The 16,059-nt window shown below is 39.1% G+C and overlaps 1 non-coding gene and 1 pseudogene across 1 annotated transcript; one reads left to right on the top strand and one right to left on the bottom strand.

The window, feature by feature from the left end:
• Positions 1-7,054: 7,054 nt before the first annotated feature.
• LOC116551209 lies at positions 7,055-8,201 on the bottom strand (annotated as a pseudogene).
• Positions 8,202-9,391: 1,190 nt separating this feature from the next.
• On the top strand, positions 9,392-9,456 carry LOC116551434. The gene has a single exon (XR_004268931.1). It is a non-coding gene; the product is annotated as a small nucleolar RNA SNORD37 (small nucleolar RNA).
• The last annotated feature ends 6,603 nt before the right edge of the window (positions 9,457-16,059 follow it).

Genomic DNA, 16,059 nt, shown 5'->3' with positions numbered 1-16,059 from the left:
GGTCCATTGCAGATGTGAGGATGTTTCCAGAAATTGACATAGAAAGATTATGGTCAAAATAAAATTTTAAACCTTAACTTTTAACAGCTGAAATTTAGCCCACATTTACTTATTTTTGCCCTAATTAAAAGAAGTTATTCACATGAACAAGGATATTCAGGACTTGAACTCAGCTCTGGACCAAGCAGACCTAATAGACATCCACAGAACTCTCCACCCCAAATCAACAGAATATACATTCTTAGCGCCACATCATTCTTATTCTAAAATTGACCATATAATGGGAAGTAAAACATTCTGCAGCAAATACAAAAGAATGGAAATCATAACAAACAGTCTCTCAGACCACAGTGCAATCAAATTAGATGCGGTCTTCATCACCCAGCCCAGTTTGATCCATGCTTGATCTAAAGAGGAATGAAAGATTCAGTATCAGTATGAGGAACTATAAAGAGCCGTGTTCCATAGCTGAGCAGGGGGGACATGAGCCTAGCAGCACCCTTAAAGTATCTACTAGGTAGTTGAAAGAACATTTTGTACCATCCTCCAAGGGAATAATGTTTACTATCAGAGGTTCCATTTCCTTATTTCCAGGATGAGCATGCTTTGCAAATTAATTTTAGGGTGCTACACACACGTAAGACACTGTCTTAGTCATTCAGGTTCTAAAGTTTGAAGTCATGGCCGTTCTTTGTCTCTTGCATCTTACATGTCACCATTGTTTGTTAATTATTTCTTCACAATGTCTATCGAAGAATCTCATCACCTAGAGCTGTGATCATGCCCTTTAAAGTGAATTTGGAGGTTTTATACCCCTCCTGGCAAGTTCCTGCTGGGACCAGCAGCTGCAGCCACTTAGTCCCCAAGTCAGCCCCAAGTTGGGGTCCCCAGGCAATTGCTGTGCCTGACAGGGTGTGCCAGGTCATTGGGCAGGCACTTGATGGGAGGTTTGCCAAACGCCCAGAACCCAGTGAATACAGTAACCTTGTCCTCTCCCCATTCTGCAGACCAAGAAATGGGTGCCCGACAGTGTGCCTGGATCCAGTAGATCCAGATCATGAAGTTGGAGGAGATCTTGGCTAGCAAGTGCCATTGGCCACCCACGAAGCAGTTCCATAACTCCAAGATTAAGTTTCCACTGGCCTGCTGGGTCCCACATTGCCAGCACTAGCTACACCATCACCAAGAGATCCAACACCTTCTTCTAGGTGCAGAGCCTCTCACCCCGGGTCTACCCAAATAAACTTCTCAAGAATGCCAAAAGCAAAATTCACGACCACACAAATGTTTCCTGATTCCATTTCTTCCCTGATCCTCCCTTCTACTGCTGCCACCATTCTTGCTGAGTTTCTTATCATCTTCCCCATTTCTCCTATTATAGAAGCTTTTTAAGTTTAATTATTCATCCTACTTGTAGTCTTTCTTTTTGCCAATTCATCATTCATATTGCTGACAAGTTGGTCATAAAACACTCCTTCGGTCTTGTCATTCTCCTACTTGAAGACTTCAGTGACTCCCCACAGCCTACCAGAAGTCCAAATGGCTGATTCTGACAGTGTAAGACCTTGACCATCACTGCAACCTTTGCAGACAGCTCTAACTATTCACTTCCCTGGCATTGTACTCCAGCTAAACTCTGCCCTAACCTGCCTTGAACTTTTCTAATTTTATGCTTTTGCTTAAACCAATTTTGCCGGCCTGAAATGCACTCCTTTCTCTCTGCCTCCATAAATTCCATCCATCATTCAAGTCACAGTGCAAGTCCTTTCTTCTTTGTGAAGCCTTCCAAATTCAGTCCAGCCCAAGTGATTCTTTATGCTCTCAATTATAACTCGGAATTAGTATTTTTTCCCTATTCCATTCATTTAACAAGTCCTCTACTTCCAAGAATATAATTGTATTATGCTGTGCAACTTGAAATCCTTTCGATGGTTTTGTTTCTGCAATTAGAGTATAGATTTCATGTGGCAGGGACATTTCTTCTGTCTTCCTCATGACACCAATTACCATGCCTTACACATAGCAAGAGCTCCCAAAATACTAAATATTAAGACAAAAATCTCTTCAGAGAGATTTCTACAATGCTGAATATATATCAACCTACTAAAACTTTGTTGATTTTCTATTTTAATTTGTTCACATTTCAAACAAAAGTTAATTTATAGACTTTAGAAATAGGAATTGTTTTATATTAACATGGAAGTTACAGTGTCAGGTTGCAGTGTAAGGGTAGAAGTGTGAAATTGTTGACTGATTCCTAGTATCTTATCATGTGAGTAATAGAAAAGGAGGAGAACAGAATTGATTTCCAGGCACAGAAAAATGTCCTGTGACTTACAGAGCTAGGCAAAAGGGAAGGAGTATGTCAAATGTTAAAATGCAGTGGCCTGTTGCCAAAAGAAATGCAAAACATCATTAAGGATGCTTGGTTGACCTGAAGAGTGAACTGCTGGTTCTACAAGTTCCTAATGGCTTAGGACAGGGTTTTTGTCATGGGGAGAAGCTATTCTTTAACTTCTCCCACATCACAAATTTCCACTCAGCTTCCTGGGAACTTTCTCTTTTTTTTTTTCCCCCATGTGAATACATCTTTGATATATTTGGAGTAAATGCAATAATATTTATTTGGAAAAAAGAAGCTTAGCATTTAATTTGCTTGTTTATTCAGTAAATTAAAGATTTGATGTGCTAAATACCAACAATACAATGCAATTATAGATATAATTTTTTATATCTCATGGGGAGAAGTGTATAAAGCAAAATGTAACTCTAACCACAAGACCATAAGAAATCAGATTTGGGAACTGAGATATTTCTGGTATAACTAGAGGTAGATGGGGATATTTTGATTTTATCTGTGCCTACCTTTCTTAAAATTATACATGATCTCTTTGAAAGAATCTTCCAATGTTAAAATCATATTTATCCTATAAATTAGTATTTTTCCTTTCCTCTTTGAATGTGTCATTTCTTTGAGATAATTGTCCCGAGGACTCTTTGGTTTTCTAAGCTTTAATTGTATTTTAGAACTCCTTAATGTAACTTACATTTGCTCAAATTTGTATCTTTTTAAAGCCATGCAGTTCTGAAAATGTTAATCTTGGTCATTCATTCATTCATTCTACATTCCAATGAGTGTTTGCTATGTGGCAGGCACTGTGTCAGAACCAACGATAGAGTATAAATCATAGAAGCACAGAGCTCTAACATCAGAAGCAATTGTTTTTAGTGTTGATATCCTCCTCTTTACAATGACACATATGCAAAATTGAATTGAGTTCAAGTTTCCAAGGGTCTTAAGCAGTTTATTCCTCCTAGACCTTCTTGAACCTATAGATGCTTTGTAAATCCTTTTGTTAGTCTTTGTCAGCCATCTCTCTAGACTTTACCTTCTTCTTTGAATATGTTTCTTTAAAATTGGAGCTTATCGGAAAGCTCTCTCCTCATGCATACTGATTTCTTTACATAATAACATTTACAATTTTTATAGAACTATGCCATTAATACAATTACTATCAAAGCTTAGAATATAACAGAAAAAAATTGCCCATAGTATATAATGTCATGCAAAATGAAGGTGCCATCAGATAGAAACGAAGCAGAGCTAACAAGTACCAAACAAATACATAGCTCTTACATCTTTTACAACTGAGAAAATAGGGAGACGGGGGTGGGTTTTTCTAAATACAAAGACAGTGCCATTTCCTCTGGGCACCATATCTCCAAGGTAGCTGCATTTGGACAATTACCTGTCAGGATCACTTCTGTCCTATTTCCTATTTTTGAAGCCACAAAATTGTGATCTTTACACCCATGGGTCTCTTATGATTCTTTTATTAGGAGACCAAATATGATAGCAGGTGTTCACAAATGCCTAGAAGATCATTTGGACATAAAACTGATCCTGATATGTGGTGGTTAAAATGTAATAGGTGCATTTGAAAAAGAAAACAAGGTAAAGAAGAAAAAGAAAAGCATTCTCCGCTGAAGAAGAAAAAAAAGCCCCCAAACCTACTTTAGGCCTAAGGAAAATGATTAGCTTAGCATGCATTCATTTAACTGATTACAGAAAATATAAATATGTTTTTATAGCATAAAGGTTGAGTTAACTTGGCATGGAAATTTTAGAAAAAATATACAGCATTTGCTGTACTACCTTTAATTAATTATTACTATTTTACACTTGGAAGGTGAACATTTTTAATAAAAAGTCGATGAAGGAAAGAACATTTGGCATCATTACAAGATTTGAAGAAGCAAGTTCCTATTCCTTCTGCCAAAATGTATTTAGGACTGATTCCAGCTCATTCTTTCAGCCAAACACCTATATTTTAAGTTTCTCAATATTTCCAATATTTTAAGTTTCAGAGAAAATATGAAATTATCACCTTGATAACCTTGTACACTTAACTGAAAAAAATTCGTAACCCTAGAACAGAATCTGTAGCAGAGTGTCACTTTTTTTCTCTGTCATTTCTTTATCTCCCCCTTCACAATTTGGATGGAGAGAATATCCTGCTAATGTTCAGAGCTGTTGTAGAGAGTTATTTGATTCACAACGGAATGAGAAAGAGACTAAAAGTGATAGACATAAAGTTGGAAAAATTATCTGATCCTGTATCATTCTTCATCTAATAATCTGTATGTATACTTTCAAGAGCTTTGGTGTATTTTTGGGTGTTTATGGGCTTTACAATGAAGAAAGGCAAGAATAGTCGAGCCTTCCGTAGCAATATACCTAAAATTGTTAAGCTGAGATAAATGAATTAAGAAAAGTATCTAGTAAAATACCTATAGCCCATAATATACTTAAAAATATGTTATAATGCTGCAATTCGTGAAGCTGAAAATCTTGGTTTTCAAATTCCAAGTATTTGGGTGCATCTTTCTCTTGTGTAAAGCTCAAGGGTATGCAAGTTCGAGTGACCATGAAACGACTTGGTGAGTGTTAAGCGTGTCCAATTGGCTTTTGAAAAAGATTAGAAAGCTTATAATATCAGTCCTCTTTCACCCCACCAGATATTGTACCAGTTGTTCCTGGGTGATCATTTTAATTGTATAAGAATATCTTTCATTTCTAAGCTTTAGTCCCCTTCTGCTTTAAGTATTATGAAAAAAATTACTTATTTCTTGGTGATGTTGGTTAACTTTTAATTACTCTTCCTTTCTGTGGTTGATCTGAGAATTATTTGTTGGTAAAACATCGCTAAGTAATCACTGTTACCTACAGGCTGCATCTCCCAGAAGATAACCAATATTGTTAGTCTACATTGCCAGAAGTTTAAATTCCTTATCCTCAAGCAAAATTTCATAAGGGAATTGTCAGGGTATTTTTCTAAAAACCATTTATTTTTGAAGAGGTAAAGAAATCGCTCTTCAGATATTTTTTTTATTTAAGTGAATTTTTCAGTAGTTTAACAACTTCAACGGGGGTATGGGGAAAGACTGTACAACTTACTTCTAAAGTGTACAGTACAAAGGTTTCTTTTAGTGTGTTCACCGAGTAATACCATTATCAGCACTATCTAATTTCAGACCGTGTTCATCATCCCAAAGAGAAACCCTGTACCATTAGCAGTCACTCTCCAGTCTTCCTTCTCCCACGTGCTAGCAACCACAAATGGACTTTGTCTCTTTGGACTTACCTACTAAGGATATTTCATACAAATGGAGTCAACAAATATGTGGCTTGTTGTATCCGACTTTTTAAAAATAATTTAACATCATGTTTTCAGGCTTTACCCATGTTGTAGCATTTATCAATATTTTACTCCTGGCAGGACATGGTGGTGGCTCATACTTGTAATCGCAGCACTTTGAGAGGCCGAGGCAGGCAGACTGCTTGAGCCTAGGAGTTCAAGACCAGCCTTGGCAGCGTGCAGAACTCTGTCTCTATAAAAAATACAAAACATTAGCTGGGTGTGGTGGTGCCTGTCTGTGGTCACAGCTGCTTGGGAGGCTGAGGTGGGAGGATCACCTGAGCCTGGGAGGTTGAGGCTTCAGTGAGCCATGATTATGCCACTGCACTCCAGCCTGGGTAACAGAGTGAGGCCCTGTCTCACAAAATTGTTTTCATTCTTTTTTATTGTTGAATACTATTTCATGGCATGCACATACCACACCTTATTTTTCCATTCATCAGTTGATAGACATTTGGGTTCTTTCCAGTTTTGGCTAATGTAATGAATGATGCTATGAACATTTGTGTACAAGTTTTTTTTTTTATGTAGACGCATCTTTTTTAATTCTTTTGGGTGTATGCCTGAGTATTAACAGAATTTCTGGTCATATGGTAACTCTGTGTTTAACGTTTTGAGGACCTGCCAAACTGTTTTCCAAAATGGCTGCATTTTATAATCTCACTAGCTATGTGTGAGGGTTCCAGTTTCTCCACATCTTCACTCGAGCTTGTTCCTTTCTATGGCTATATATTTGTATCTGTGGGGAAACAGCTCCACATCATATTTATTAAATGTTTGGTAAAGAATCTCTGCTTTTTTGCATCTCTGTTTCCATGATTATTATCCATTCCAACCTCATCTTGTGTTTGAGCAACTGCAGCAACTCTTAAGTGCTTCCTTCATGATATCCTTCTTTTTTTTTAATCTCTTTTGTAATTTTAATTGAAGCAATTCCTATTCATTTTTTAACTCTCTTATAAGCACCAAATTTTATTATCTAACTCAATTTTGGGGGAAAGAATCACCATCAGTATTGTTCTTCCAGCACAAAACAACGATGTTCATTTTTCCAAACATCCAAATTGAAGATCTACCAAAATGAAAACAAAAAAGCACACAGAAAAATAAAAGAACAAAAATCACATCCTGGGAGTGGGGGTGGGGGCGTCTCAGTGCATTTAGCAGTCTTCGCTGTGCTGTCTGACCATCCTTCATCTGACTTTCAAAAAAATAACACCCTGAGCTCATCAAAATATACATTTTCCGTTTTTTTAATTAAAAATAATAATTAAAAACAGGAAAACTTTAAGGAATTCCCGTTCAATTGCCTGACTTATTTCAATGTCATGTACAGCATATAGACGAAACTATTTGCAGCCCATGTATTTAGGGGATATTCATCTTCAAGGTTTAGCTTTCTTCCAAACAGTGTAAAATACCCACAATTCCAAGTGTGAAGGGACACAGATGATCTCCTTTGAGAATTCCACAGGACAATACAGGCACCCCAGCTGTTCCTTATAGAGAAACAGTGCTTCCATCAGATTGACACAGTTCCCCTGTGTAAAATATTTCCCATCCTGTTTCAATGCTTTCATTGAGAAGTCAAGAATCAGTCTGAGAAACTCCCATGTGGAATCTTCTGGAGACGTGGCGATTAGAACAGCTGTCAGATCATTAATCACATAATCAAATTCTCTCCCTTCTTTGGTGTACCTCTTCAGTACGGGAGTACAATCTTCTAGTAGAACCTGATCACAGTCTCCTTTAAGATTGCCTGACATCACCACACATTTTTCACGTGTTTCTTACATCCATCGATGGATCGCCATTTGGTCAGTTTCTACCATAGCGACCATCTTTGGTTTTAGTCTGACTGTTTCATATAATGTGTCCCCAGATCTGCCTCCCAGAATGAGTATGCCTTGGGCAGTGTAATCTTCTTTGCCACTGCCCATGATGGCCTGGGTACAGGCCAAATCACTCTCTGCCAAATTAGCATCGCCACTAAGGATAAGAGTATTTCCAAACGGCTTCAACTGTAGAGTTTTTATATTTTGGTAAGGTGAATCTTGGTCATACACCACTTCATCTATGTCATATACAACAAGGCACCCACTGGCGGTGGGCTACTATCTGTCCATGGCTCTTCCTCGAACTGTGGGTGGTAATCATTTCACCTGCCCAGTACTGTCCTGACTCGATTCTTTGAGTCTTTCTTCTACTTTCTTCCAAATACTGTTCCTCTTTTCTTTGCCTTGCGCATCACTGTTGTAACTCTGAAGGTCCAGCAACACCAATCCATGTGGGTAAATTCTCAAATTGGCAAAGCTGCCATTCTTGTTTGTATAGGTTGCTAAATAGCCACGGTCCTGCCAGGTGTGTGCCAACTCCACCATCCCCTGCTCCTGGAAGATGGACTGGAGGCCTTTTAGAATGGTCTCACCATCAGCTTTGGTGCCGAGCCTGAAGTCAAGTGTGCTGTGCCGTGCTGCTGCCATAGCGAGATGAGGCTCTGTGCTATGCTTGGGGGAGTGGCTGCAGGAGATTGGGGGGCTGTGCAGCGTGTCAGGCTGTAGCCAGTGGGGAGTGTGCTGTGCCTGAAGAGGACAGCGATGTCTTTCTTATAATAGTCACAGTGATCTTTTAAAAATGTATATGGCAAATACAAATGTTATTTCAGAAAGCACATGTGCTAGAATTTTTTCTGTGACTACTTTTGTATCTGCAAGAAAACATTAGTAAAATCTAAGTTTTTTCAGGCTCTTTGAATTTGGATTAAATATCTCTGAGTTTTGATTTGCTTTAACATTGGTGAAAGAAGTTATGGTCCATTTGGGTTTTATCTGCAAGACATTTAGATTAAAATGGCTGTAACACGCACACGAATGTTCATTGCAGCACTGTTTACAATAGCAAAGACCTGGAACCAACCCAAATGCCCATCGATGATAGACTGGACGGGGAAAATGTGGTGCATATACACCATGGAATATTATGCAGCCATCAAAAATGATGAGTTCGTGTCCTTTGTAGGGACATGGATGAACCTAGAAACCATCATTCTCAGCAAACTGACACAAGAGCAGAAAATCAAACATTGCATGTTCTCACTCATAGGCGGGTGTTGAACAATGAGAACACATGGATACAGGGAGGGGAGCACTACACACTGGGGTCTGTTGGGGGCAAATGGGGGGGGGGTGGGGGGGGGTGGGGAGGTGGGGAGAGATAGCATGGGGAGCAATGCCAGATATAGGTGAAGGGGAGGAAGGCAACAAATCACACTGCCATGCGTGTACCTATGCAACAATCTTGCATGTTCTTCACATGTACCCCAAAACCTAAAATGCAATAAAATAAATAAATAAATAAATAAATAAAATGGCTGTAAAAATCCATCATTTATAAGATGATACTCATAGGTAACTTTTATTGAATATCTACTATATACTGAGCAGTTATCTAAGTGCTTTCTGTATGTTTTATTCCTCATAAAAATTCTGATGAGGTATTATTAAACTTATTTCACACTACAGGGGACTAGGGGGACAGAGAAGTTAAGTAACTTGCCAAAGGTCACACAGCCAATAAGTGGTAGAGTCAAGATTCTACCCAAAAAACCTGGCTACGGAGCCCACATGTGTAGCCACTAAACTGTCCTGCCGTTTTGTCTTACTGATTGTCTGAGATACATAAGATTTAAAATAGTAGGTGATGACCAGCAGTTTTTGACTTTGACCTGTTGTCTGTTGAAGACATCTAGCTTCAGAGGACTATGGGGAAAAAAAAAGAAAATCTTAAAAAGTAAAAAGAATAAAAATCATTTTCTAGTGTCCAAAACAGGAGTTTGAAATATTCACACTTTTATTAATTTTATATAGTATCCCCATGTCCAATTATAAGGTTGTGTATTTTAAACATCCATGTTTCTATCATACCACCTAGAGGTGTACAGAATTAGTTCTGCCATACTTAAAAACAACAGCTTGAGCAAAAAAGCTCTGGACTACTGAAGGGATAACTTCTAAAAGACATTCTTAGAAAAAAAACATTTTCTGAAATGTTCACAATAGTCAATGTCATATTATGATATTGCCTGCCAGTTTACGTGCTACTCTTTCCTCCTCCTACATCTTTTAAACCATCTAACAGAGCATTGTGTGTTTCTGAACATTTCTATTCAATTTGTTAAATGTCACCGGGAAAAAATAAAACAGAGAGGACATCAGCTAATAATGTACTTTTACATTCCGTCATCCTATGCATGGTTCCATGTCTCACCATGCTGACCTAATTTGCCATGACAGGAACATGGCCTTGATTTCAGAACATTCCAACTGTGGCAATCACTAAACCTTATTGGGAATTTTTGCCCCCTTAGCAAATTGAACCAGATTGCTTTTCTCAGGACCATTTGAGATGGGTGTCTGTGAACGAGACGGGTGGGCTATGATGGAGAGTTGAGAAATGGAGCTTTTATATTACAAATATACTGAAGCTTTATGTAAATGCGTATCATTACAGGGTGACTGATTTTTGCTGTGAAGGTAGATTTGGGGAGAAAAAATTTAAAAAGCATATTTTATTAACACTTCCTAATGTGTGGCCTTGGACAAACCTCTTTCCTGAGTTTCCTCAAGTCTAAAATGAGGATGATAATAAGATCTATATTTCAGAATTTATCAGACAATTAGATGAGGAGTCACTTTAAGCATTTAGAACAATATCTGGCATTCAAAAAATACAGATTCTGGTTGTTGTAATTTTTACTTTACATTTTTGATATAAAAATTATTCTATGTTTACAAGAATAATTTATCTTTAAATTCTTTGGCTGGCTGATCAACTGCAATATATAGATTATATTATATTTCTGTAACAACTTATGGTATATCAATACTTGATCATAGGCACATAGTTTGTGTGTATGTCTCAGGCCTCAGCAGCCCACAGGTAAAAGTGTTGTTTCATCAAGATTAATAGCTGGCTTTTGACAGTACCTGGACCCCATCTGTTTACCCACAATGTCAGCTTCCATGTTTTTACATTTTTTCTAGTAGCTCAACGTGATTAGGATAAATTTTGTTCACCATCTAGTATGTGAACTTCTTCATCAAGATTCCTCACTAGCGCCCACGCCAGGAGCCCTCAGGAGACTGATACACTGTCCACAGCTGTGCCACCTGAAGGCTTCGAAGACATGGGGCAGTGGTGTGGACAAAAATGTCTCCCCCCACCCCCAAACTCTCAGTCAGCTTTTGCTTCTTGGGTCCTGGAAGGGGCCCCTCCTGAGCCCAGAATCTCACACTTGGTTTGTCATCTCCCTAGACCTCTCAGATAGGAGAATATCTTGCAGATACTGAACTGGAACTTTAAAAATTCCCCTACTGGAGTCATATTACCTTCAAGATTTGAACATTTTATCTTCAAGTGTAAACTGAGAGAGGGAGAACTCTGATGGTTCCTGGAACAGAAAAATTTAGTCAGCATTCATTTTTTGAGCTCTTTAATGAGGCTGTGGCTTTGTAGAGAGGTGCCTAAATAATAATTTTTAAAAATATGTTAAGAAGTGGTCCTGGAGACTGGAAGAGAAGTTCTCAAATTTTTCATCTCAAGATGCTTTTTTACCCTTAAGAAATTATTGAAGACCTTAAAAAGCTTTTGATTTCTGTGGGTTATTGATACTTACTTAATTGAACTTTAAACTGAGAAGTTATAAAATAATGAAATATATAGTCATGTGTCACTTAATGATGGGGCTACATTCTGAGAAATGTGTCATTAGGTGATTTCATCATTGTGGGAACATCACAAAGGGACTTTTCTTTATAACCTTATTCTATAAACTTTTTTCTACTTTTACAATTGTTTATTTTTCTTTACTTTGTAAACTTTTTTGTTGTTGTTGTTAAAGACACAAACACACACATTAGCCTGGGCCTGCATAGGGTGAGGATCATCAGTATCACTGTCTTCCACTTTCATATCTTGTCCCACTAGAAGGTCTCCAGGGGAAATAACATATGTGGAACTGTCATCTCCCATAACAATGCCTTCTGCAATACCTAATGAAGGACCTGCCTGAGGGGTTGTTTCAGTTTTTTTTTTTTTGTAAGTAGAAAGAGTACAATCTGAAATAATAACAAAGTATAGTAGAATGGACTGTACTACCTCACGTAGGCTTTTTCTCCTTCTTCTGCTACCTAACATGTTGAACCCTATGAGTGAGATCAGATAGTTATAGAAAATATAAAGATACTATATTAGTCCATTTTTGCACTGCTATAAAGAAACACCTGAGACTGGGTAATTTATAAAGGAAAGAAATTTAATTGACTCACAGTTCAGCAAGGCTGGGGATGCCTCAGGAAACTGACAATTATGGCAGAAGGCAAAGGAGAAACAAGTACCTTCTTCACAAGGTGGCAGGAAAGAAAGAGAGAGAGTGAGGAGGAAAGAGTCCCTTGTAAAAACCAACAGATCTCATGAGAACTCACTCACTATCATGAGAAGAGCATGGGGGAAAGTGCCCCATGATCCAATCACCTCCCACCAGGTCCCTCTCTTGACACGTGAGAATTACAAGTTAGTTACTTCCAAGATACAATGGGGGCACAGGCATTGGATAAATTCTCTCATTTCAAATGGGAGAAATTGGCCAAAACAAAGGGGCTACAGGCTCTGTGCAAGTCTGAAATCCAGTGGGGCAGTCGTTAAATCTAAAGTTCAAAAATCTTTTCTGGTTCTATGTCTCACATCCAGGGCACACTGATGCAAGAGGTGAGCTCCCATGACTTTGGGCAACTCCACCCCTGTGGCTTTGCAGGGTACAGCACTCCCCAGCTACTTTCATGGGCTGGTGTTATGTGGCTGTGACTTTTCCAGGTACACGTGCAAGCTGGTGGTGGATCTACTACCACACAGGTCTGGAGGGCAGGGGCCCTCTTCTCACAGCTTCACTAGGCAGTGCCCCAATGTGGACTCTGTGTGGGAACTACAACCCTACATTTCTCTTTCAGACCGCCCTGGCAGAGGTTTTTTTCATGAAGGCTCAACTCCTGCAGCAGACTTCTGCCTGGACATCCAAGTGTTTCCATACATCCTCTGAAACCTAGGCCAAGGTTCCTAAAGCTCAACTCTTGCCTTCTGTGTACCCAAAGGCCCAACACCACATGGAAGCCACCAAGACTTGGGGCTTGCAGCCTCTAAAGCAATGGCCTGAGATGTATGTTGGCTCCTTTTAGCTGCAGCTGAAGCTGAAGCAGCTGGGACACAGGGTGCCATACCCCGAGGGCTCACAGAGCATCAGGGCCTTGGGCCCAGCCCACAAAACAATTTTTCCCTCTTAGGCCTCTGTGCCTGTGATGAGAGGGGCTGCCACGAAGCTCTCTGACATGCCCTGGAGACATTTTCCCCTCTGTGTTGGTGATTAATATTCAACATTACTTATGCAAATTTTTGCAGCTGGCTTCAATTTCTCCTCAGAAAATGAGTTTTTCTTTTTTACCACATGGTCAGAAATTTCCAAACCTTTGCAAAATTTCCAAACATTTATGCTCCATCACCTCTTGAATGCTTTGCTGCTTAGAAGTTTCTTCTGCCAGATACCCTAAATCAGCTGTCTGATGTTCAAAGTTCCACACTTCTCTAGAACAGGGACAAAATGCCACCAATCTCTTTGCCATGGCACGGCAAGAGTTACCTTTGCTTCCCAAGCCGTTCCTCATCTCCATCTGAGACCACCTCTACCAGGACTTCATTGTCCACATCACTATCAGCACTTTGGTCAAAACCATTCAACAAGTCTCTAGGAAGTTCCAAACCTTCCCACATCTTCCTGTCTTCTTCCGAGTCCTCCAAACTGTTGCAGCCTCTCCTCATTACCCAGTTCCAAAGTCACTTCCATATTTTCAGGTTATCTTTACAGCAGTGTCCCACTCTTCAAGGCACCAATTTCCTGTACTAGTCTGCTTTCACACTTCTACAGAGCATATGTGAGACTAGGTAATTTATAAAGAAAAGAGGTTTGGTTGACTCACAGTTCCACATGGTGGGAAAACCATAAAGATGGCAGAACCAAGTACCTTCTTCACAAGGCAGCAGGAAAAAGAGAATGAGAATGAACGGGGAAGAGCTCCTCAGTGAGTTCTTGAATCTCATGAGAACTGACTGCTATGAGAACAGCATGGGGAAAACCGCCCCCATAGTTCAATCACCTGCCATCAGGTCCCTCACGTGACACATGGGGATTACAATTTGAGATGAGATTTGGGTGAGGACATAGCCAAACCATATCAGATGCTTGATTTCTCTTCATGTTTGAGTGAAGTGTGCTTAAATTAGTAACTGCACTATCACCCATCAATTTTTGGGGGTTTGTAATAACTAAACCCCTTTGATATATCTTTGTGTGTGTGTGTGTGTGTGTGTGTGTGTGTGTCTGTACAAGCTTATACATGTATAATTTTAGGAATATTTTCTACTCAAAATCTTTGAAATTATTTACATTTTAAGACTCTAGGGCCAAAGAGTTTTTGTAGATGAAATAAGGAGTTTGAGATTTTTCCTGCAGTATAGCTCACAATAAGTCCACGAAGCCTGAAAGAAAGCCTTTGCACCATTTCTTTATTACCTTACCTCCCCTTGTGTCTCAGTTCCCAAAACTTCTCACTTCTTTCTAACCCCTAAAAGTATCCTCATGCATGCCACCTTTTGTATATAGAGCCAGCAAGGTTACTGATCTGCCAATTCCCCATCTTTTTTTGGGGGGTCTGTAATAACTAGATCCCTTTTCTGTATCTCTGTGTGTGTGTGTGTGCACGCGCTTATGCATGCACAATTTTAGGAATATTTTCTACTCAAAATATTTGAAATTATCTACACTTTAAGACTCTAGGGCCAAAGAGTTTTTATAGATGAAATAAGGAGTTTGAGATTTTTCCTGTTCTTCTTATTTCTTCACAAATACTTGATTTACGATACTGTGCCTAATCCATATGACTAATATGATGTACTGGATTTCTGCTGTGAGTCCTTTTAGACCTATTCTTATTCTATTTCCTGATCCCTACTCTCTGCTTCTGATGGGACTTATTTGGAAAAGAACAGCAAGCTTCCTTGCTCACTGATTACCTTACCCACTGATTTTTGCCAATCAGGTAAACCAGCTCTGGGCATCAGAGGGAGAAGTAACAGTGAGGTTGGTTCCCTGCCTGCAGATTTGCCAAGAAATGACCACCTGCTTTAATCTGAGGTTATGGCTCTGCCAGGTAACCTGGTCCTTGCAGCCTCCCTTGTCTCTTGTTTCCTTTGATTGATCTACCTCCTTTAGACCCAGGGACAGTAATGGCTTTCTATTCCTATTAGTTGTAGATGTTGTGCTCTATCTGCAGCTTCCCTACATGTCATCCGTAGCTTTGTAAATAGTTTATTGAATGTTCCTCTCATTATGCAGTGAGCCACCTGTTCTCACCAGGAGCACGACTGGTATACATGGCTGTCTTTAGTTTATCAAACCCAGTTTCTCAGCAGTAATATAAGTCCCTGTCGTCTTATTTATAATGCTGCATCTAGACCCCAGCATCTGAAATTACTCGTAGGTTAAGTGTACTATTTAATTCTTGAATATAGAGCTTGCATACCTGACTTCTTAAAACCAGGGAAGGGCAAAATCATCAGACCTTATTTCAGGGGCTTGTAATTATTTGCCCAACATTTCCCTTCCTCCCTTCCTTCCTCCTTTACTCCTTGCTATCCCTTCTCCCTTCTTTCCTTTTGTTCTTCCTTCTTTCCTTCCCAAACATGTATCTCAATCTGGGGAACTACATCCAATAATCTTGTGTGGATTAGCAATAGTAAAAGAGCTTAGAAATATTTAATGTCAGAGAATAGTTTTCTTTTGAACCAAGAGAGAGCTTTTAAGACAGTTCTTTCTTATTTGGATGATAGCAATTCAGTGGATACAATATTTCAAAGGTCAGGCCCAATACATGATGGAAAACTGACAAAAATAGCTCTTGAGTTAAATCTGGGTAAAACCAGTGGTGTAGAACAGTAATTGATAAGAATAGGGTTTTGGCTAGGAACATCTTAAACTTACGGTCAGTTAAAGATAGTGAAATCTGCCCAGAAGAATTCTGGGTCTGAATTGGCTCACAGTAGAGAAAATATCCAATCAAGTTCATCATCTCTTAAATAAAGAGCAAGCATTAGATCTCAGGCTAATATTATAACTGAGACTGTGTAAAAGCTATCTTGAATATTACATGAAGGTGGCTGTCAAGATAACTGTATATTCAATAGCACATCAAGGATTTCCTTATTGACAGGATAAACCACTGGGAAAATCAGCAGCTGGTGTGATGATGCTGTTTTA

This window comes from Sapajus apella, unplaced genomic scaffold (genome assembly GCF_009761245.1).
Source record: "Sapajus apella isolate SASKATOON/1434 unplaced genomic scaffold, GSC_monkey_1.0 scaffold9, whole genome shotgun sequence".
In the NCBI taxonomy this organism is placed as follows: domain Eukaryota; kingdom Metazoa; phylum Chordata; class Mammalia; order Primates; family Cebidae; genus Sapajus; species Sapajus apella.
Note: the sequence above shows the minus strand (reverse complement) of the source record. Positions and strands in the feature narration are given on the sequence as shown.